Source organism: Panthera onca, chromosome E1 (genome assembly GCF_046562875.1).
Source record: "Panthera onca isolate mPanOnc1 chromosome E1, mPanOnc1 haplotype 2, whole genome shotgun sequence".
Lineage (NCBI taxonomy): Eukaryota > Metazoa > Chordata > Mammalia > Carnivora > Felidae > Panthera > Panthera onca.
In genome coordinates this window covers 13509994-13531938 of record NC_138352.1, presented here as the reverse complement: position 1 = coordinate 13531938, position 21945 = coordinate 13509994, and the positions used below count along the sequence as shown (strand labels likewise).

At 57.2% G+C, this 21945-nt stretch overlaps 1 protein-coding gene across 4 annotated transcripts in view; it reads left to right on the top strand.

Annotated features, from left to right (window-relative positions):
• RBFOX3 (RNA binding fox-1 homolog 3) overlaps nucleotides 1-21945 on the top strand; it is a 456714-nt gene that overhangs the window by 83877 nt on the left and 350892 nt on the right. Inside the window, exon 1 of one of the 4 annotated variants that reach the window (XM_060645214.3) lies at nucleotides 655-766. The exons of the other annotated variants lie outside the window; for them this stretch is intronic. The gene's annotated coding sequence lies outside the window, so the exon portion shown is untranslated. Of the gene's footprint in view, nucleotides 1-654; nucleotides 767-21945 lie in introns of those variants that run through there. 4 annotated transcript variants of the gene reach the window in all.

Here is a 21945-nt window from a genome sequence, read left to right as displayed (position 1 = left end):
CTGGTCCGAAGACCCCAAACCAAACATCGTCCCTCCGTCTTTTCTGGTAGCTGTGCCCCTTTGGAGGGAAGGGAGTGAGGACAAGGCAGGGGGTCCCAAGCTGCCCCCCCTCCAGCTGCTTCCTGGCTCTGAATTCCAACACCTGTCATCACAGGCTCGAGGTGGGAGCACCGTGGCCAGGACCTGCCACCGGGCGACGGTGGTCGTCCCTGTTTCTTCCAAAATGAGAAATAGCAAAGGGGATCTCAGCGATGGAGGCGAAAAGCCGGGACATCCCTCGTCTGCTCCTTTCCTGCGTTTCTGCCCCCTCAGGATTCGTTACTGTTTTTCTAGAACAAGAAAGAAAGACTTTTACTTGTAGGAGCCTTTTTTTTCCTTTCTTTCTTTTTTTTGGCCCTTAATGATGCGGTGGGTGGTAGTGGTAGCATGTTTTTATTTTATGTTATTTTTTACCCTTTGCCGCTCTGGGGGAGGGTGACAGTGTTTGAGTTTGGGGTGCGGCTGTGGGGGAAGCGTTCTCTTGGAGAGGAACGCTAGGAGCAGATGTTACACCCCCACGTCTAGAAGGTGGGGGGAGTCTGAGGCGGCAGCTGCTTGGGGTGAGGGAGGACTCGAGTTATGTAAGGGCATCGAGGGGGTGGCTGGGGGCGCAGACGGAGCCCGAGGATGCAGGCTGGCGTCCTCCTCCGGGCTCTCGAGGAAGGCGGCCGGGTGCCGTCTGCCGGGAGCCGGGGGGCCGAGTGGCGGCGGCGGGTCTGGCGTGCAGGTGGGTGTCAGCACATCAGGGTCACGGGGCAGGTGGGAGGCATAGAGGGTGGAGGACTCTGCAGGAGGAGCAAGCTTCTGGAAGCCTTCGGGAGGACTCCCCCTTTCCCTCCATGCCTCTCTGTATCCCTGCTCCTCCGCTGCCCGTTCTCCAGACGACTGCCCGGCAACGGAGGAGACAGACCTCCCAATTGCCCATATGTCCTGCACGGCTCCTTCCCTCCCCGCTTCCCGCCCCAGCCGCCATCACCACGTGACAACAGAGCGCACACGGTGGAGGGCGAGGCCGGCCCCGAGCCTCACCACGCTCCAAGGGCAGCCTCGGGTACCTTCCCCTGGTACGAGAAAGGTCTGACCCACGAGGTAGGACGAAACCCTGAGCGGGTCACTGTAACGGCGACCGGCCAGCCAGGGGACAGCTTTGTCATCTGCTCATAGAGCCACAGGGAGGATGCGGCCAGGGCACGTGTGGACCTGACCTCCACCTTAGCATGCGGGAAGGAGCCTGTAAATGCAGGCCGGGGTCAGGATGCTGTTTGAGCCCCTCTGTCCCACGATGCCCTCGGCGAGCTCCCCCTTCCTGGTCCTCCAGCTACCCCCCACGACCACTTTCTCAGGCTGCTTGGGCGCCCCTGTCTTTGCTGGGTCACCCCGCGTCCCTTTCTTGCCCCCTCCTGCAGACTCTGGCCGGGCGGGGGGTGGGGGGTGGGGGGGGGGGTCTCTCCTGGTCGACCAGTCGCTCGGAATTTTCACCGGGCAAGCATCATGCGGTGCCGTGGGATCCCAGCCCTGTCTGCACTAATGAGCTAATGGGCTTTGTACCTGGTAAGACCACGGGGCCGGCACGTGCTCGGCATGCTTAATCCCCAGCTGGTTTTACCTTCCTCTGTGTGCATTTTTCTGCCTGTTTACTTCCTCCCCTTGGAGGCCCCGGTGGAGGCGGCGAGGTGAAGGTGGCGAGAGGGGTCCTGATTTTGCTCTGTCGTGAGTGGCCAGAGTGAGAGGTAGAGAATCCGGCTCCCGTCGGGTTCCAAGCAGGTTCTCTGGGTCAGAAGGGGAGCTCCACCCGCCCCAGGGGCCGATAAACGATCTTGCGGTGTCCCAGTCCTCGTTGGCTCGACGTGTGGTTTTGGGCGGCCCCAGCCGAGCCTCACAGAGCCGTGGAGAGGGCGCACGGCGCATCACCTGGGGGGTGTAAGGCGACTTGTTCCCGACACACAGGGCGCTCGCGAAGTCTGGGGACGGTGAGTCTTCGTCATGGGCTCACGGTGATTTTGGAGAGTCAGTGGTTGTGAAGGTTGCAGAGATGCATTTCTGAGCGGTGGGCTTCTCCCTCCGCTGGCCAGCTGCTGAGTGCCAGGCTCCATGCGGCCACGTGATTGTCTTCGAGGCTTCGGGTGGTTGTGAATGGCACAGTCGTGACACGAGGGGATTCTGTTCCTGCCTCGTCCAGGAGGGTGGCCGCCAGCCATACACGAGTCCTTAGCACCCAAAACGTGTGGGGTCTGAGTGGAGACGGCCTGTGAGTTTAAGTGTACGTGGGGTGTCCAAGACTGAGCACACAGACAAAGCATGTAAAATATCCCCTGAATAATTTCTTATGTGGATTACATATTGACAAAGTAATATTTTAAATTTTTTTTTTTTAATGTTTTATTTATTTTTGAGACAGGGAGAGACAGAGCGTGAACAGGGGAGGGTCAGAGAGAGGGAGACACAGAATCCGAAGCAGGCTCCAGGCTCTGAGCTGTCAGCACAGAGCCCGACGCGGGGCTTGAACTCACGGAGTGCGAGATCATGACCTGAGCTGAAGTCGGCCGCTTAACCGACTGAGCCACCCAGGCGCCCCAACAAAGTAATGTTTTAGATACAGTGGGTCACATAAAATATATTATTAAAATTAATTTCACCTGTTTTTCTTTTTCTTTTCTTTTCTTTTTTTTTTAATTAAAAATATTTTATCCTGTGGCTACCAGGAACTTTAAAGTGGCCAGGTGCCTGGGTGGCTCAGTCGGTTGAGTGTCTAACTCCTGATTCTGGCTCAGGTCGCGATCTCACGGTTCGTGGGATCGAGCCCCATGTTGGGCTCTGCACTGACAGTGTGGAGACTACTTGGGATTCTCTCTTTCTTCCTGTCTCTGCCCCTCCCCGCCCCCCCTCAAAATAAATAAATAAACTTCAAAAAAAAAAAAAAAGCTTCAATGCAGCCCATGTGTCTGGCATGATATTTCTTTTTCTTTTTTTCTTTTTTTTTGGCATGATATTTCTGTTGGGCCAGGCTGGCCAGAACTGCAGTCACCCCTAACCTTGACTTCCTTCTCTGCGAGGACAGAGGTTCCTCCCGATGTAACCCAGGCTGACGCTCGGGAAGCTGGCGACCTTCCTCCTTTTCTGTGTTCACAACACCAGGGAGCCCCTCTTGAGTCTGGAAAGGGCAACTCAGGAAGTCAGAGCAGCTGATTTTGTGAGAGGTCCCAAGCTGTCTGTCTCCAGGTTGGTCCCAGCTCGACACCATTGGAGTTTTTGGGGAAACACTCTCGAGCTTTGTAAATATCCATTAAAAAAATAAGCAAACCCACTATTTTGCCAAGCTTCACAAGGGAGTTTCTAAAAAGCCTCTCGCAGAGAGGTCTAGGGTGTCATACACTAAGAAAAAAAAAAAAAAGTAGACGCACGGAGAGTTTGAAGGCAGCGGGGAGTGTTTTTGTTTCTGGAAGAAGAAACGCTAGGGTGTGTGGCAGGCCTGGAGGCACCGCGTTCGAGCATCAGGAAGCCCCGACAGGAGGCGGAAGAGAGAATCCAGAGGGACTTTTGGAGAGGAGGAGGAGGAGGACGGGTCAGCGTGGGGACGAGGGGCGAGCCAGAGTTTCTGCCGCAAAGCTGCCACCACGGCGGGGCCTGGGGCTCCGGGGGCCGGGTTTCTTGCTGCCGGGTGTGCAGAGCCTCTGTGGCTTTGCGCAGCCCGGGGCGCCCGGGTCGAGTGGGAGAACCCGCATCCGATCCCCTGTCCCCGGTCTCTGGAGGAGCTGGAGCACGGAGGCCGGGCAGACCCGCCGCGCCTGCTGAGGGCCGAGGCCCCAGAGCCGCCGGCGTTTTGCGCACGGCCCTTGCTGGTGCGTCGTGAGGCCCTCTTATTTTTTATTTTGCCATTTTTGACACTGTCCTTCAGTTCCTCCACGCTCCCCGTTAAGCTGTTAAATCACTCCATTTATTTAGTGGGAGCGTTTCTGAGAGCTCATTTTTATCTTGGTGAAAACCAGGCTTGCTCATGGGCACATAATGAAATTGCATAAATATACCCTTAGCTTGGAATCTAATTTATTTTTCCTGTTCATTATGGGGTAGAAGGCCATTATGAAATGTATAACTTTTTTTTTCTTTTCTTTTTTTTTTTTTTTTTTTTTCCTCCAGTGCTGGAATTGAAAGGCTGGGGCTTGGGCTCGTTTTATTCTGATGATTTCGTCCTGATTCAATTTAAAGCTGGTTAGAGCTCAAACACGGCAGCGTAATTGACAAAGATCAGTGTGGGTTGTAATGCTAATGTTTCGTCTGTGGCTTCCGAGGCTCCACGGGCGTGCTGGGTTAAACAACCTTTCCAGCATGAGGGTACCCGGGCCTACAGAGCTGCGGGGCCTCGAGCAGGGGGCCCGGGAGCTTTCCGTGGCCAGTGGTCACATTCTCCAGCTGCGGGCAAGGCTGGGCGCTCGAAAGTGGGATCCGAGTGGTCCACGCTGTATCAGAGGGCGGGGGACACAACCGACCCCAAACCCAGAAAGGGTTAGGAATCCCTTCAAGAGCACCCGTACCTGACCACTGCTTGTGCAGCCGAGGGCACTGAAGCTTAAGCTGTCTGAGCAACCCCACAACCTGGCCGAGGGCTCCTGGGCTCCAGCCTCCTGTCCTTGGCCCCGGTCACCTCATTGTGACAGCGAAGGAATAACGGGAGATGAGATCCAAATATAGGCTGCCTTTGGAAGCAGCGGCTTGAGCCGCTCTGTATGAGGTTTGGTGCACCGTGTGCTCCGTGCTGGGAAGGAGGGACACGGAAGGAGCTCCTGGCAGCTGCAGGAGGTCACGAGATGCTGACCTTGGCTACGAAGTGGGGCGTGACCCTGAATAGCAAATGGGCCAGGAGCTGGATGCTGCACGCCTTGAAGAGGGGTGCCGTCCTCCCTGCCCGGTGCGCCTGGAGCCCTGCTAATTGATCTCCCCGAGTTTGCGGACTGCCTTCCCTGCGCCTGGTACCACCGGGCTCAGACGTAGAATCCGAGAGGCGGGATCCTGCTGTAGGCGCTCACGTCTCCCCGGCAGGGTGCATTTGGTTTCCATCCTGACTCTCAGATGGGAACCATACTGGCCACTACGTGCAGGTCAAAAGGAGACCCAAGTCAAAGAGTGTTCTCCTGGAGGGTGGCGAGTGATGATCAGAACCCGTGTGCGTGTGTGCGCGCGTGGTCCCCGGGAGGAAGACATCATCACGGATACGGCAGGTTTCCCCGGCAGCTAGAGGAAACGGGTTTAAATCTGGCTTACGGGGGGGGAAGGGGGGAGATTCATTCCTTCTTTCTCCGTCCCCTATAATTAGGGTTGCCAGATACACCTGGGACGCCCAGTTAACTTTGAGTTTCAGATGAACAACAAAGAACTTTTTGTAGAAGTTTGTGCCAAATACTTTACGGGACATATTTCTTTTTTTTTTTTTTTTTTAATGTTTTTATTTATTTTTGAGACAGAGCATGAGCAGGGGAGGGGCAGAGAGAGAGGGAGACACAGAATCCGAAGCAGGCTCCAAGCTCTGAGCTGTCGGCACAGAGCCCGACGTGGGGCTCCAACTCACAGAGTGTGAGATTGTGACCTGAGCTGAACCAGGACGCTTAACCGACTGAGCCACCCAGGTGCCTACGGGACATATTTCTATTAAAACAAAACTCTTCTGAAATCCAACTTAACTGGGCGTCCTGGGCTTCCATTCGCTAAACCTGGCAGGCCTACCTGTGACAGCACGGGGGGTAGAAAGGCTTTATTTCAAAATCATTTTCTTAGTCATTTAAAAAATTCAGCCACATGAATTTTAAAAGCCGTTATGTATTCATTGTATCAGCTCTTCTAAGACCGAAGCCTCTGAAGTGGAAGGAACAATCTGCTTAGCTCCTCTCCATGACCTCTGACCTCTGCTAACAGGTGAAAGTGCGTCTGCAGACCCTCCCCCTCTGCTCACACTGTCCCTCGTGTGTGTGTGTGTGTGTGTGTGTGTGTGTGTGTGTGTGCGAGCGCGCACACACACACACACACACACACATGCATCGTTCCTGGCACTTTCTGCCTTTTTGGAGAAAGTCCCAGGTAGAAGTAATGGGATGAAAGGTGTGTATATCTTGAATTTTAGGAACCACAGCAGGATTGCCTTACAGAGTTGATGGGATCTACAGATGTCCCCATACTATGTGGGTGTCCTTCAAGCTACACCCATACCAATATGAGTTATTATTATTTCTTAAAGTCTTTGTCACTTGGAGGTAAAGATATCATTTTAATGTATATTTCTCCAACTTGAGAAGAGTTTGAGTGTCTTTCCTCTGTGTTTATCGCATTTAGCCCTCTGCGAGCTGTCTGTTCATACACTGTGTATTGCCAGGGAGCCTTTTTCTTAGTCACTTCTGGGTGCTTTTTATACGGGGGGGACCCTCGTGCTCTATCACGTACAGTCTTGGGCTTGTTTCCGGACCACCTGTGGTTGAACCATCCATCACCTGGTCTCGGTGGCTCAGACCTGAGCTGCTCACCATGGTGGTTTTCTGGGTCTCACAGCACTGTGGACCTCCAGACCCCACAAGGGCACCGAGAGCCTGCCGGCCTTCTCGTCTTGACGTTCTTGGGTCTCAAGGAACCGCATGTGACTGGAGAGCCTCCGTCAGCACTTGTCTGCCCTGGTGCTGCCCCGAAGACGGGGCTGTCCTGGATGGCCTTCAAAACCTGCCCACCTTTATTAGCTTGCTTTCTCTGCACCTATGGCAAGCTTCACCCTGGAGGAGGGCACCGGGCCCTGGGAGGAAGGCAGGCAGGGGATACGCTGTATATACCACTGAGGGTATCTGGCTGTGACCCTGGTCCTCCCTTGCAACTGGGGCCAAATTCACCCTGTAACAGGGAGTGACAGGGGCTCCCAGGGTGAGCGGGGAGAGAAGGGCAGGCCCTAGTCCCCCTGTTCCACTCAGCCATTCATTCCTTTCCATTCGTTTGTGCATTCATTCATTCATTCATTCAGCAAGACTTTGCCAAGTTCCTACCGTGCACCAGGCACGCACACAGACTGGTCCCTGCCATCAGGGAGCTGCCAGCCTCTGGGAGAAGCCTGTCCTTGGGGGTCACGGGCAAGTCTTGAGCCCCCACTTCTACTCGGTTTTTCTGGGGCACCAGCGGTTGGTTCTGTGTCTCGATTTAGGAGAGATAGTGGCTAGCCCACAAGCAGGGTTGTGAAGGGACTCACATCCGTGAGACAGGTGGGCTTTGGAAGACACGGGAGCCTTGGAGGGCGGCACGGTGGGCCGGGGGTGGGGGGCCTGCTGTGTATGAATCTGTGCTCTGTGTATTTGAAGGTGTGTCCTGTGGAGAAGGGAGTAGATTTGTCCTTTTGTGTCCAAAGGCAGAAGCAGGGCCTGTAGGTGCAGGCTCTAGGGAAACAGAATCTGTTGCTCCGGCGAGGGCCTGAGTCCTGTGGAGCTCCTCTCAGGGCCCTGCCCCCTGCCCCCTGGGAGGAACCCCTTGTTTTGGGCCCCAGGATTTCTCCGGGGTTCTCTCCAACCCCACAGCTGCTTCCTTTGGGTCTTCTTGGAGTTGGCTCCAACTCTGGCCCCCAAGGCCTCTTCGTGCTCTGGGTTCATTTTTCCCTGCGGGAGAAGTCTGCTAACACGGTCAAGCGTGTGAGCGCGGAGCCCAGGCCGCTCTGCCCGCGCCTCGTCCCATGAGCGTCCTGGTGGGGCGCTCCGGGGCATCTCGAGGACTTTGTACGTCACCTCCACTGTCACCGTGAGACCAGCAGAAAGCCTGTGCCTCCCAGCAGGCCCCGTGGAATCTGAGGGACGCGTCTCCCTGCTGGCAGAGCAGACGTGAATCCCGCGGGGCCGTCCGTGGGTTCGGTTCCCCACTCTTCCCACCTCTGCCTGCGGCCCCCCCGGGCCTCTCCCCCGGGGACGGCATGACAAAGTCCAGACGACTATGGTTTTAGTGTCGAAACTATCTCAGACCTCCCACCCACGGCCTTCACCTGCCAGGCCTCCGGGACACAACACCACAGCCTGGGCAGCTTCAGCGACGGGAAGATACTTGTTCCCCGTCCAAGGCAGGAAGCCTGAGATCAGGGAGGGGGGCTCCTTTCTGGCTTGTGCACGGATGTCTGCTGGCTGTGGCCTCACGTGGCGGAGAGCTCGTGAGCCCTGGTGTCTCATCTTGCAGGGGCACTAATCCCACCACAGGGGCCCCACCCTCACAACCTCATCTACCCTGATCACCTCCCAAAGTTCCATCTCCAGGTACCCCTCATGCTGAGGGTTCGGGCCTCACTGTGTGAATTTGGGGGCAGGGGACACAAATGCCCCGTCCATAACCCTGCAGTGAAAAGGAAATCAGTCCTTCAGAACTTGGACGCTGTTTCCTTCTGAAGACATCACCAGCTGAGGAGAGCTCTCTCTCTGAGTGTCGTGTCCTCAAATCATAAGACACTCTTGGTTCTTTGATGTTGCCGAGTTTGGATTAAAGAGGGAAAAAAGGTGGTTTTTTTTTTTTTTTTTCAAATGCTATCTTTCTGTAATTGTATAGCTGATTTGTTTACAAAGGACGTTTTCCTTATTTAGTGCTTCGTCGGAATATCCTGTGTTTTAAAATTTGCCTCTCCTGCCCTCAGCCATCATTAACTATTCTTTGCCTAATTCAGCTATTAAAAAAATGATGTTGTGGAAGGATACCTAGTGAATTGGTAGGAGACATAGTTAAATGGGAAAAAGTTACAAAATGGATTGTACAGTATGAGCCCACTTGGTACCAAAAATATATATTCTGTGCAGAGGAAAGTCTGGGAGGGTATATATGCTGAAAATGTTAACAGGAGTTATTTCGGGTTAGTGGGATTATGGGTTATTTTAAATTTCCTTCTTTTTGCATATGTGTAGTTTCTAAATTTTCTGCAGTAAATATGTATTACTTTTATAATAAGGACAGAATTATAACCAGGGATCTTGCCAAGGGCTGCTCAGACTCCCTGACCAGAGGGGGCCCCGGGGGGAGGGGGCGGGCCCTCCTGTGCTGTTCCCGTCGCGTGCTCACCCTGGGGTCCCTTGGAACGTACACCGGGAGTGTCCCTTCCCCTGCGATCCTGGGCTGGGCAGAGCTGGGGCTGATTTTCTCTTGTGTGGAAATGCCCCCCCCACCCCCGTGACCCCTCCCTGGCAGGCGGGTTTATCACCACCCTCCCAGGGCCGCTAGTCCTCTCCTCTGCCCATGCCAGCCAGTGGGCGTGTTGGGGGCGTGTCTGGGCGTGTCCAGGGCGTGGCTAGGTGGTCCAGTTGTGTCTGGGGTGTGTCCGGGGCGTGGCCTGAGCTATCCCGTGGGCGTGCCCGCCCTCCTGACGTTGTGGGGAGCTTGGACCCCGTTCCTGGTATGTGGGAGGAGGGCTTGGTCCCCTGTGCCCACCGGTGGGTGGGAAGGATGGAGACCTCGGCCTTTCCCATCCTGAGGTTGTCCTACAAGGGAAACAAAGAACAGGGGCTACACAGTAGAATAGAAATAGCATGGTGGGTGGAACCTCAGCTCTGCCACAGATTAGTTCCTAGACACCCCTCTGAGCCTCAGCCTCCCTCACCTGGAAAACGTGGGGGATGCTGGGAGATGAAATAAGGAGGGTCAGGTGTCTTGTGTGGAGCGGGAGACACGGCAGTGCTGAGCAAATACCCCTCCTGTTTCTTTAAGGGACATGTCATCCAGCTGGGGACCCCCCACATGTACACCAAGGGGACCCACAGGTAGAGCTTCTGCGTGCGTGTCAGTTGACGTTCAACTCCTGCTCAGAGCTGTTTCAGTAGGATTCATCCTCTCCCCGAGACGGACAGACAGACACACACACACAGTCCACTGGCTCTGGACCTCAGACCTGTCCACCTCTCTCCATGTCCTCAGCGCCAGCACTCCCCGCCTCACCGCCTGACCCTTGCTCCTGCGTCTGTCCTCCCGAGAGGCGTCTTCCTACATAGACGTCTGCTTATGTTGGCTCCTGCCTCCCCCCCTGCTCTGTGCTGGCCAAGGGCTGTGCACGTTCCAGCCTGGCTCTGCCACAGGCCACCCCCAGCCTGCCTTCGGGAGGTCACAGCAGGGAAACTGAGCCGGCCCTCTCCCACCCTCCCCCACTCCCGCTCTCAGATCCGCTAGACAGGCAGAGGACCCCGTGGTGGTGGACTTGGAGAAGTGGATGGGAGGCTGGGGGTGGGGGGACTTCTGGTGACACCTTTCTGAAGGAAATCGGGCGGGGTCTAAGGAAGCGCTCGCTGAACAGGGCACCGAACCGTTCACATCAGGTCTGCCCTGCTTCCTGGAAACCCAGGCCCTGACAGCAAAACGCGGGCGTGAGCGTTCAGATCACATGAGGACCCGCTCGAATTGGTGTTTGCTCAAGCCCGTCCCCGGTGGAGGGGAGCCTCGAAGGCCAGCCGCTGGCCAGGAGGGAAGCATGTCTGAGATGAAGGTGAATCACTGAGAACATGATAGGATTTACAAAAATTGGTTTGACACAAATTTTCAGGAATCCATCTGGGCTCCGTGAGAGGTAGAGTTATTCCCTTTTCTAGGTTCCCGGGAAGCTTATGTTCTGGGGAAACTGGGTGTATCTGCTGCTAAAAGGGGCTTTATTTTTAGCCACATGCGAGAGAGGGAAGGGAGGGGGCACAGGGGTGGGGGCTGAGGTCCCCTGGGGCGGGGATGCTGGTGTAGGGGGTGGTCCTCGGGGCTGCGGGCGGGACTGGCCTCAGGGGCTGTTACCTTTTTACTGCTGGGAAAGCCGGTCCCTTCCTGGAGCTCCTCCCGCGTGGGCTGGGCGGTGATGGCTGGGGGGGGTAGGGGGGGGCGGGCAGCGGGTCTTCCTGCCCCCTCCCCCACCCGGTGCGCTAAGCCAAACAGCAGAGCAACCAGCCATCACGCGCTCTAAATTTACAGGGCGCTCTCGTCCTTCACCGCTTGCTCAAAAGTAAAGCTGTCTGCCACGAGCAGAATGCCAGAGCTGGTGCGGAGCGTGGCAGCCGCCAACCTCCCGGCCCCACCTGCTCGCCTGTGCCTCCCTCTGGTGCACACGCCGCAGCCCCCTCACCCCCACGGGGCCCCTTGTCAGGGTGGAGAGTTTGCAGCAGGAGCCCCTTCCCCACCCGGCACCCCGCAGGCGTGGTCTGGTAGGGACTGAGAAACAGGGTCTGGGGGCTTGGAAAGGACCATGGTGCTTCTCTCTGTGGCACCTGCCAAGAAGGAGCATGCGGGTGCTCCTTGCCTCGGCGGGGGGGCTGGGGCAGGGCAAGAGCCTGCTAAGTCCTGCCTCTGCCACCGCCCCCAGCCCCCAACTCAGACCACTGCGGTCTGCCGAAAATGGGCCCTCTTTGGAAGTGCAGCCGGCCTCGGAGGAGGTGCTCCCCAAGCCGAGCGAGGCCACAGCCTCCGGGTCCCCCCGGCACTCTGCACACGCCTCACCGGGTCGCACTTTTCTGTGATTCCCTGTCTGGGCTTCATACCCCCCAGGCCGGGAGAGGGCCTCCCTTGCCTCTGAAGCCCCGGGGCCCACACAGGCCGGCACAGGATGACGATGTGAATGAAGGCACCCCTGGGACACTCCGCCATCCGCCTTCCACTCTGGCCTCTCCTGCTCTGGCTTGCAGGGCTGGTTTGCCTCTTGGCAGGATTCCACCACAGCCTCCAAATAAAATATTGGCAACTCGGGCCCAGGTGAGCAGGCCCCGTGTGCCGGGCTGAGGCACGAAGCCGGCGAAGGCGGGCTTGGTTCCTGGCCGTGCACACTTCGTGCTCTGGTGCAGGGGCCGGACATGCCCACGGTGTTGGGAGAGTGAGCGCCGGGGGCTGCGTTCCCAGAGGGCTTAGGGCCGGAGCGATGACAGGGTGAGGAAACCAGCATTCTGAGCTGTCACCTCCCCTCCCTGAAACACACGCTCAGAGCAGTGGCACGCCTCAGCCCTCCGTGGCAGGAAGGGCTGCTGGCTTCTCGATGCACAAGACCCAAGGGAAGAGGGCCAGAGCCCGGGACCCCTGCCCCTTTGCAGACGGAAGGTTGTGGACAGAACAACAAAGTGGGATTCGGTGAAGGGGTCTAGGCAGGCTCCGTGGGTGGGACCGTCGGACCCCCAGGGCCAAGCACCCTTGGGGTAGGGGTCCCCGGCTGGCTGTTGAGCGTCACCCTCATGAGCCGGTTGGACGGTCGGTTGTAGGTAATAGTTTCTCCCTAACTTCTTGATTTTGACTTGAGGGTGTTTTGGCCACTTGGATCTTTATCTTCATTCTGGAATTCTCTTAGTTTGGCTTCCTGTCCTGAATCACACGGGGAACATTCTCCCACTCCATGGCGTGTTCCCTTCTCCGAAACACAGGTCTGAACTGGGTCATCAGTGCAGGTGCTCACCCTGGCTTGGCCTCCTGAGTTCACCAAGTGCCCTCGCTGTGTCAGCTTGTCGAGGTTTTTCTCCGGGGCGGGTAAAAGAACACTGCTGGCCTGTGCCTCCTGCTCCATGGGGTACACGCAGTGTCTTTGCCTCCCATTAAAAAAAAAAATCCCCTTATTCATGGGCTCCTGGGTAGCTCAGTCGGTTAAGCGTCCGACTTTGTCTCAGGTCATGGTCTCATGGTCCATGAGTTCAAGCCCCGCATTGGTCTCTGTGCTGACAGCTCCGAGCCTGGAGTCTGCTTCACATTCTGTGTCTCCCTCTTTTTCTGTGTCCCTTCCCCCACGCACGCTGTCTCTCAAAAATGAATAAACATTAAAAAAATGTTTTTTAATAATAAAAAAAATCCCCCTATCCAGGCCTTGTATAAGTTCACACCAGCTCCCATACAGTTGGGCTGTTTAGAGCAGGGGTTTGCAAACCTGCCCTGTCGAGGGCCAGGTTAGTCAGTATTTTAGGGCCGGAAGGCCCCTCAACTTGGACGCCGGCAGGAAAGCCGCCACAGAGGATACATGAGGAGTGAACGTGGCTGAGTTCCAGCCACACTTTGTTTTCAGGAACAGGTGGTGAGCTGGGTTTAGTGCCTCATCTGCCCTGTTCCAGAGTTTCCAGGGATGCCTGCCTCCCCCCTCCTTTTGGGGATGAGCTGTGTTCTGGCTGTCTGTCCATTTCTCCCTCTTCACTCCTCCGTGGCTCCCTGCGCCGGGAACCACCCCAGATGTGCAGGAGCATCACCTCCGGTGTGGGGGGGGGGGGTTGTCTGCAGGTCCGGCTCACTGTCTCCTCTGCGGGGTCCCTCCTCTTACGCAGACTTGGGTCCTCTACCGGGTCTGCGGCCAGTTGCCTCCCCCTGACCACGCACTAAGCCCCCACCTCCCTTTCTCGGGCCACCTTGGTGCCCACCGCATTTCGGCATTGGCGTCCTCCTGCCTTGGGCGCCTCACTGGTGGCCAGCTCGCCCCCCCCCCCCCCCCACTCCAGCTCCGTCCCCGTGCGTGAATTCCGCTGGGCACTCCTGAGCCTCTCCTGCGAGCCGGAGAGCTGCTTCCCTGGGCGTTGGAAGGCAGGTTCTAAGCGACAACTCTCTGGCTTCTCTTCCCCTCTTACTGGAAGTCGGACTTTGCTTCCCGAGTCTCCGGCCCAGGCCCACAGCAAGGGCCAGACCCTTGCAGCATCTTGTCAAAGGGAGAAGAAAATGAGCTTTGCTCTTAAGCATTTTATTTGGAAATAACTATAGACTCACAGGGAGTTGAAAAATCAGGGCATGAAATCCTGGGCGCCCCTCACTGGGGTGAGAGTGAGCTCTGCTGGCGTGAGTGTCCTTGGGCATCACGTGAGGTCTCAGATGAAGTAGGATGGGGTTGATGCTGAGGGACGTTTCACACACACCCGCACCTACTCACTGTGCTGCCTGGGGGCAGTGACTTTGCACTCCTGCCTCTGCCCTGCCAGGTTATTTGTTGAGCACCTGCCCTGAGGCACTGAGGCAGGGGCTGAGGGCACAGTGGGCAGCGAAAAAAGACACCATCCCAGGGACACCACTGCCGGTAAAGTCAAAGGTGGGAAGGAGAGGCCCTGGGGACACCATCCTGTCTGCAGCAGGGAACAGAGCCTGCCGTGGGTATCAGCGGGACGGCCTCCACCCCCCGCCGCTGAAATCTCTAGAGGGGAATCCGTCCTCGCCCCTCCTGGCTTCTGGTGGCTACGAGCAGTCCATGGGGCCCCTTGGCTTGTGGCCACCTCACTCTAGCCTCAGGCCCTGTTGTCACGCGGCCTCCTCCCTGTGTGTCTCTGTGTCCTCTCTTCTTGTAAGGACACCCGTCACTTTGGATTAAATGCCCACCCCTGCTCCCCCATGACCTCCTCTTAACTTACATCTTAATCACGTCTGCAAAGACTCTATTTTCAAATCAGGTTGCGTTCAGAGGGGCCAAGGGTTAGGACTTCATCGTATCTTTTCTTTTAGTGGGGGAGGTGGGGACGCAGTTCATCCCGAGGCAGACGCTGAGCGAGCAGACAAGGGCGGGTGGGTGGCAGGATCGCATGTGCCACTCGGCTGGGGCCCCACCGCTCCCCCCGCCCTCCTCGGAGCCCCTCCTGGCCTGTTGGAGTGAGGGGCTGCCTGCGGCCAGCTCACAGGGAGGCAGTAACGGGCACACCCCTCTATCGTGGCTGCCCCGGGGCACAATAATATTGTATTTATTTACAAAAATAAAGTTGTATCTTCTGCTGCATGTACCGCTTCCCCGAAAACAGGTTATTAAGGGGAAGTGGGGACCATCGGAAGCAGATGGAGGTGCCCTCAATTTGCATAAGGTGCCATTTGCGTGGCTCAGAAGCCCCTGTGGCAGCAGTAACGTAGAGAAATACACATACGTAAGCCCTCGGTTGGGAAACAGAGGCCCACCGATCAGCCACGGAAATAGATGTGAGAGAGACCGAGCTGGCGGGAGGGGGCGGCGGGGGGAGGGCTCGGACGGGAGAGGACAAAAAGCAAATCTGGCGGTCCCCCCAGTGTCAGGATTTCGGGGCTGATGGGTTTTATGTGTGCAACGGCAGGATGGGTGTTTTCACCAGACCTGGCTTTTCTTCGCTCTCCCAGAAGGGCGATTGTGGAAAGAAAGAGAGAAGAAAAAGAAGGTCACGGTTGCCGGCAAGCTGGCTTGACGATCCTGGAGGGAAGGAGGTGGTGCCAGCTCTCTGAGTCCCCAGGTGCGGATGGGGGACGAGGCGGAGGGGCAGACCCGTGCACAGAGGAGGCCAGGAGCGGGGTGGATAGAAGACGTGATCCTGGAGGGAGGGAGAGGGTGGACCTAGGATGCGCGGGGTGGGGGCAGGAGAGAGGCCTGACCTCGGGGCGGCCGCCGGTGGTGGGGCGGGCAGGCGCCCTGTGGGTCTGCCGGCTGTGGAGTCCTCCTGGGTCCGGTCTCCCGAAGCCTTGCTGGCTGCAGGGCTGGGCCCGTGCCACGTGGAAGCAAATCCCTGTCTGCACAAAGCCCTCTGCAGAGAACAAGGCCTGCTCAGTCCCTCTGGGCCATGACCGCTTAAATTCTGTGTGCCGGGGCCGCAGGGTTGAGAAGCAGCGTCTGTTCCGCGTGCAGCCACTGGGACCTGGCTTGCCGGGACAGAACCGCCCCCTGACCTCCCCTCCCTCCTGCCTAGGCCGCTTTGTCGTTTGCCACTCCCAGCGTCTTCTGCCTCGAACACCCTGTACTCTCTGCAGGTCAGATGCTTGTTTTACAAGCCCGTTCAGCAGTGGTGCTGGGGGCCATCTCTTGCCCGGGCATTTAGGCCACTGTCCTGTCATCCGTCCGTCGCTTGCTTAGTGCCTGTCGATGAGAGCGATAGTGCCTGTATGACGCCCTGGGACTTAATACCTGGGGAAGTCCCCTGCCCGCTAACCCACTGACCGAGGAGGCGGCTGGATGCCCCCCGTAGGGGTATGATCCCCTTCGTGGTACTGAGTTGTTGCTGAGGACACTGGCCAGGGGGCAGCTCTCCCCGGCCCCTGAGCTCTGGGGGACATGTGGCTGGTTCTTTCTGATGGGCTGTGATGCCTCCTGACACTTTCTAGCAAGCACTTGAGCGTGGGGGGTGTAGCCCAGGTCCCGAGGGTGGCTGAATGATGCCAGGAGCCACGAGACAGCAGAGACCCAGCCTGGGGGCAGCCGTGGCCCCAGTGCCTGCGTGGAGGCCAGCCTCGATGGATGCGAGGTGGAAAGGCAGGAGCTTCAGCAGCTGGCATGTCCTGATGAGTCCAACCACTTTGCTTGGGCTTTTCTACGAGGCTGCAGGTCATTGGTGTCTGTCCTGGGTGGGGGAAGGGCTCAGTGTTTGGCCAGTTCTCTCAAGAGATTGGGTCAAAACTCTAAGTAAACAGGGGTTTTGCCTCTCCTGATTTGAAATGTATACACTCAGGGTGTCTACTCAGACAAGAAAAGAGATTCCCATTACAAAAACCCGAGCTTAGGGGCGCCTGGGTGTCTCAGTCGGTTAGGCGACCGACTTCGGCTCAGGTCATGATCTCACAGTTCGTGAGTTCGAGCCCCGCGTCGGGCTCTGTGCTGACAGCTCGGAGCCTGGAGCCCGCTTCCGATTCTGTGTCTCTCCTCTCTCTACCCCTCCCCTGCTCACACTCTGTGTCCCTCTGTCTGTCAATAATAAATAAACGTTAAAAAAAATTTAAACAAAAACCTGACCTTAGAAAACCGATAATGACCGAGAGCATACTACACTTCCCACGGAATCCCAGCCACGTGCCTGTAGACGAGGAGCTCCTGGCAGACACGAGCACCTCAGGTCCACGGCCACGTCCGAGATCACACGGAATTCGAGGCACAGGTGGACTGCTCCGCGGGGGGTGGGCGTGTGCCCAGCAAAGCTCGGCAGTGCAGATGTGAGCCGGGCACTGCCCGCTGCCGGGGCTCCTCCTGGAAGGCGGGGGGTCGTTGTCCCAGAAACGGGGACTGTGGGCTCTCACTTCCCGGCGCGCTCATCTAGAACTCGGGGAATCCAAGTCCAGAAGTTCTAAGTCAACACGACCAGGGGCCGCCGTGCGGGGTGGAGAGATCCTCGTCTTCTGGCTCCTGGGTTTGAGGCCGCCAGCGGCTCCCTCCACCAGATGCAGCCGGCACTTAGCTCCTGGTGATCCCCACCCCGCCCCCGCCCCAGGACATTTGGCCGAATCCGCAGACATCTTTAGTTGTCACAGCTTGGGATGGCAGTGGTGCTCCGGCACCTAGACAGAGGCCAGGGACCCCGCGGGACACCTTACGATGCCCAGGACGGGCCCTGCCTTGGAGAATGATCGGCCCCAAATAAATGTCATTAGTGCTGAGGCTGAGAAACCCCGACTCGAGGGGGCGCCCGCATGGGCCCTTTCCATGCCAAAGCCACTTGCAGAACATGCCTGAAGCATGTGGCGGGCGCTTGTCTAATGGTGAATCACGTGCAAGAATCCTTGTCATCCGAGACTGCCTAGATCCTCAGCACGTGGCACCTGGGGGCCCTCTGAGGGGGTCACTCCTCTGCTCTGAGGCACCAGGCTAACTGGGACTGTCTTCGCGGTCGCTCCCCAGCAGAGGTGATCGCCTCCAGGCGCGACGCCCCGTGCTCGGTCCGGACTGCACGCGGCTGGCGGCAGGGGTCTGGGGCAGGCGTTCTGCACCCTGCCGGGGCCGGGAAGTAGCCTGAACCACTTGAAGTGGACATCCCGGGGAGTTTCTGGAGTGTCGTTGCACTGAACTGGGGGGCCGGCCTCTGTGCCGACCTCGAGAGCAGAGGTGTTCTGTGGTCGTCGTCTGAAAGGCTGGACCCGGAGCTCAGGCGGAGGAGAGGCTCCGCCGTTGGAGGCCCAGGAAGCCGCTTGCCTCCGTTGATGCTGAGACCGGCTGTAAACGTGGGTTCTAGGGAAAGGGCCCCGCACCCACAGCTTGTCTGCCGCGTGTTGGCAGACCTGTCCAGACGTCACTTTACGCAGTACTTTTCTGTCAAACTCCCTTTATCCAAATGGGGAGCAGAACCATCTTATTAGCTCAGAACTTTCTGGAATCCTGAGTCCCCCCTCCCCCCACCCCCTCCCTAACAGGAGTGCAAGGGCCCTGATCACAGAATGAGGGCCTGGGGATCATTCACTCCAACTCCCTGTTTTTTGGTTTTTGTGTTTTTTTTTAAGTGTTGATTCATTTTTGAGAGAGAGAGACAGAGTGTGAGCGGGGGAGTGGCAGAGAGAGAGGGAGACACAGAATCTGAAGCAGGCTCCAGGCTCCGAGCGGTCAGCGCAGAGCCCTGAACTCATGAACTGTGAGACCATGACCTGAGCCGAAGTCAGATGCTCAACCAACTGAGCCACCCAGGTGCCCCATGCAACCCCCGGTTTTAACGATGGGGAAACAGAGGACCAGAAGGGAAAAGCAGACAGGGAGTCACGGAGCAGGACCCAAGTCCCAGCCTTTAGTCTCCCAGGACAGTGCCTTCTGCACCCGAGGGTACGGCCCTGTGACCTCTTAGGGGTGCCCGGCCGTTTATTTGATGGCCCCGAGGCCGGGAGGTGAGGAGGGGGTAGGGCTGTGAACTGTGGGAGGCGAGTGGCCCGGCTGCAGGACTTCTGTGATTCCTTCCAGGACGAAGGACACTCAGTAGCACCGGCTAGTTCGGAAGGTCCGACTTGGATTAGTTCTGCATTTCATCAATTGTATTTGATGTGCGCGCTCCGGGCTTCCTCGCCCCGCTGGCGGGCAGCTGTCGCAGCCCTGGTCATGCTCCTGGCATTTGGGCATCAGCCCAGGGCTCAGCGGCTCCCTGTCGGATGAGTGAGTGCATTCCTTGATCACACCTCCGCGCAGCTCTCAGGGGCGCCGGACTTTCTGAAGAGACAAGCTCAGTGATGAGAACACTGGCCTTTTGACCAAAATGTGATGGACTGAAGGTGGCCGGCCTCCAGCTCATACGCCGAAATTGTCACCCCAAGGTGACAGTAATTGGAGGTGTTGTAGGTGGAGCTTTGGGGAGGTGAGAGGTCACGAGGGTGGAGCCCTCATGAATGGAACTAGTGGCCTTATAAAAGGACCTCAGGGGGGTGCCTGGGCGGCCCAGTCGGTTAAGCGTCTGACTTCATTCAGCTCAGGTCACGATCTCGAGGTTCGTGGGTTCCAGCCCCGTGGCGGGCTCTGTGCTGATCGCTCAGAGCCTGGAGCCTGCTTCTGATTCTGTGTCTCCCTTTCTCTACCTCTTCCCCACTCATGTTCTGTCTCTCTCTCTCTCTCTCAAAAATAAATAAAAATTTAAAAAATAAAATAAAAGGGACCCCAGGGAGCTCCCTTGCCCCTTTCTCCCTGTGAGGCTGCAGCGGGAACACAGCCATCAGGGAACCAGGAGGCCCTCACTGGACTCCAGATCTGCCCGCCCTCCTGACCCCAGACTCCTAGCCTCCACAACTGGGAAATCAAGCCCCCAGTTGAGGGCGTTTCTGCCGTAGCAGGGCAGGGGGGCGCCGAGACAGGGGTGTGAGAAGAGTCAAGGGCGCATCGGTGCCGACACTTGGGGACGTCTCCGAGAGCACAGCATGACCTTTTCTTCCTCCCAACCCGTTGCCAGCCGTCTGAACATGTGGGACCCCACCAGGGCGTGGGGCTGCCTGGTGACATCTAGTCAAGGTTACATCCTGTCGTACTCGAATACTCTCAACCTTTTAAAAAATTGTGGTAAAATACACGTAACACGAAACTTACTTTCCTAACCACGTTTACGTGCACCATTCAGGGGCGTGAAGCACATGCACACTGTTGTGCGGCCATCCCCCCCAAGAACATTGCCATCGTCCTGAACGGAAACTCTGTCCCCGTTAAACTTCGACTCTCCCTCCCTCCCCTCCCCCACCCCTGGTGCCCCACCATCCCACTTTCCACCTCTGTGAATGTGTTGACTCCAGGGGCCTCACGGGAGTGGAATCCTACCCGAGTTGTCCTCTGGGGACTGGCTGGCTCCACTTAGCACGTCCTTGGGGTCCACCGTGTTGTAGCCGGAGTCAGGACGTCCTTTGTGTTAAAGGCCGAATCGTATTCTGCTGCCTCACAGCTTGCTCGTCTGTTCATCTGTCCACGGGCACTGGCTTGCTTCCTCCTCTTGGATACTGTGAGTAACGCTGCCGTGAGTGTGGTGTGTAAATCTCCCGAGACCCTACTTGCGTGACGCTGGGTCTGTACCCAACAGTGAAATCGCCGGACGAGACGCTTGAACTTGTCATTACCATCTGTTATTTCCGTTATTTCCCCCCCCCCGTGATGTGGGAGATACGAAGACCGGACACTGCTCTGTCCCTGTTCCCACAGCCCTGTAGGGGGGAAGCTCCTGCCCCGGGGCCTGAGGGGCCCGCTGGGCCGCCTTCTCTCTCTGCTCAGTCACATGTGACATCTGTGTCTGGGTTCCGCCTCTGTCCCCGAGGAGCACACGGCTGGAAGTCTTCCGGTGACGGCGTCCCAGCTTCCCCGAGCGGAGGGGTTGGAAGATCGCGGTCTCGCCGTGAAGAAGCTAGTTGAGGTGGCCACCAGGTGGCCACGGCCCTTCCTGCTCTACACACCCCCTGTCACCCTGTCACCGGCTCAGACATTCGCCGGGTACCTCCTCGAAGTCACTCTTCTGGGGGCTGTGGGAAGGCAGAAATGTGTAAGACAGTTCTTGGCCTCAGGCAGCTCAATGTTTAATGACAGATAACACGTGTGCCCAAAAAGCAATGCCGGGGAGACGTTGGCAAGGGCTGGGGCGCACAGAGGTGAGCCGGGGAGCTGGCATGTCAAGTGGCTGTCGGGAGCAGGTGGGATTTGGATGTGCAAGCATGGGTCGTCGGATTGTTCTCAAGACAACGGAACCGTCACTCGAGAGACTCTTCATGTAGGGTATCTCCTCTTTTGGATAAACATCATCGGTGGTTCTCCCCTTTACTGTAGATGAGACCCTGCATCTCCAAGGTGGACCCCCAGGACCTCTCTGGGAAGCAGAGGCTGTGCGTGTGTGCACGTGTAGGTGTGTGCACGCGTGTGCATGTGTGTGTGCCTGCACGTGTGTCTGGGTGGGAAGACTGTACTTGAAGATGACAGAAGATCTCTTAAGGCACCAAAATGTGTCCTGAAAATAGTTGGAGGGAACAGATGGGTAAAAGGTAACTTGTGGGGGGTGTCTCAGCCGGCTCGGGCTGCTCTAACAAGAACGCCATAGACGGGCGGTTTAAGCAACAAACATCTATTTCTTGCAGTGCCGGGAAGTCCAAGGTCGAGGTGCCAGCAGATTCGGTGTTCGGTGACGGCCCTCCGCCTGGCTTGCAGACTTCTTGCCGTGTCCTCCCCTGGTGGAGAGACATCATCTCTTCTTACACGGGCACTGACCCCGTCATGCGGGCTCTGCCTCCAAGTACGGCCATGTGAATCTGGGGGGGGGACACACACTCGGTGCATAGCAGGTGTCCCCACAGGGCTTCTCGCCCTAATGTCAGCACATGGTGTCGGGAACTCGTGGCTACGAGGGATGGCCGTTGAGGAGGGAGAGAGCCTTCACACTCAGATTTGGGGTATGGCCGTGCAGCGCCTCTTTGGTCGGAACAGTTTCCAGAACAGGCGTTGGGAGAGTGGACGGGAGCGTGAGGGCCTCCAGACTCCCGTTTTCAGCATCGGAGGCACACACACGTTTTGGGAGCATTTCATGTGTCCACGCTCCTTCTCTCCGGTCACCCTCCGTCGTGTCCTAGGCCCATCCCTACCTCCTCCCTGTGGCTGAGGTCAGGGCTCCTGCCCTGCTCTGGGAGCAGTAACTTCCTGGGAACTCTCAGACGTCTACTTCGCCGTAAAAGGGATCTGTCAGGCTATACGGTTAAAGGTTAAACTGTATAGAATTTTTAATGACTGGAAGTAATTCACTCACTTATATTAGCGGAAAAAAGTACATTGAGGACACGTAAATACAGGACTGTATAAAAATACGCCTCGCTCAG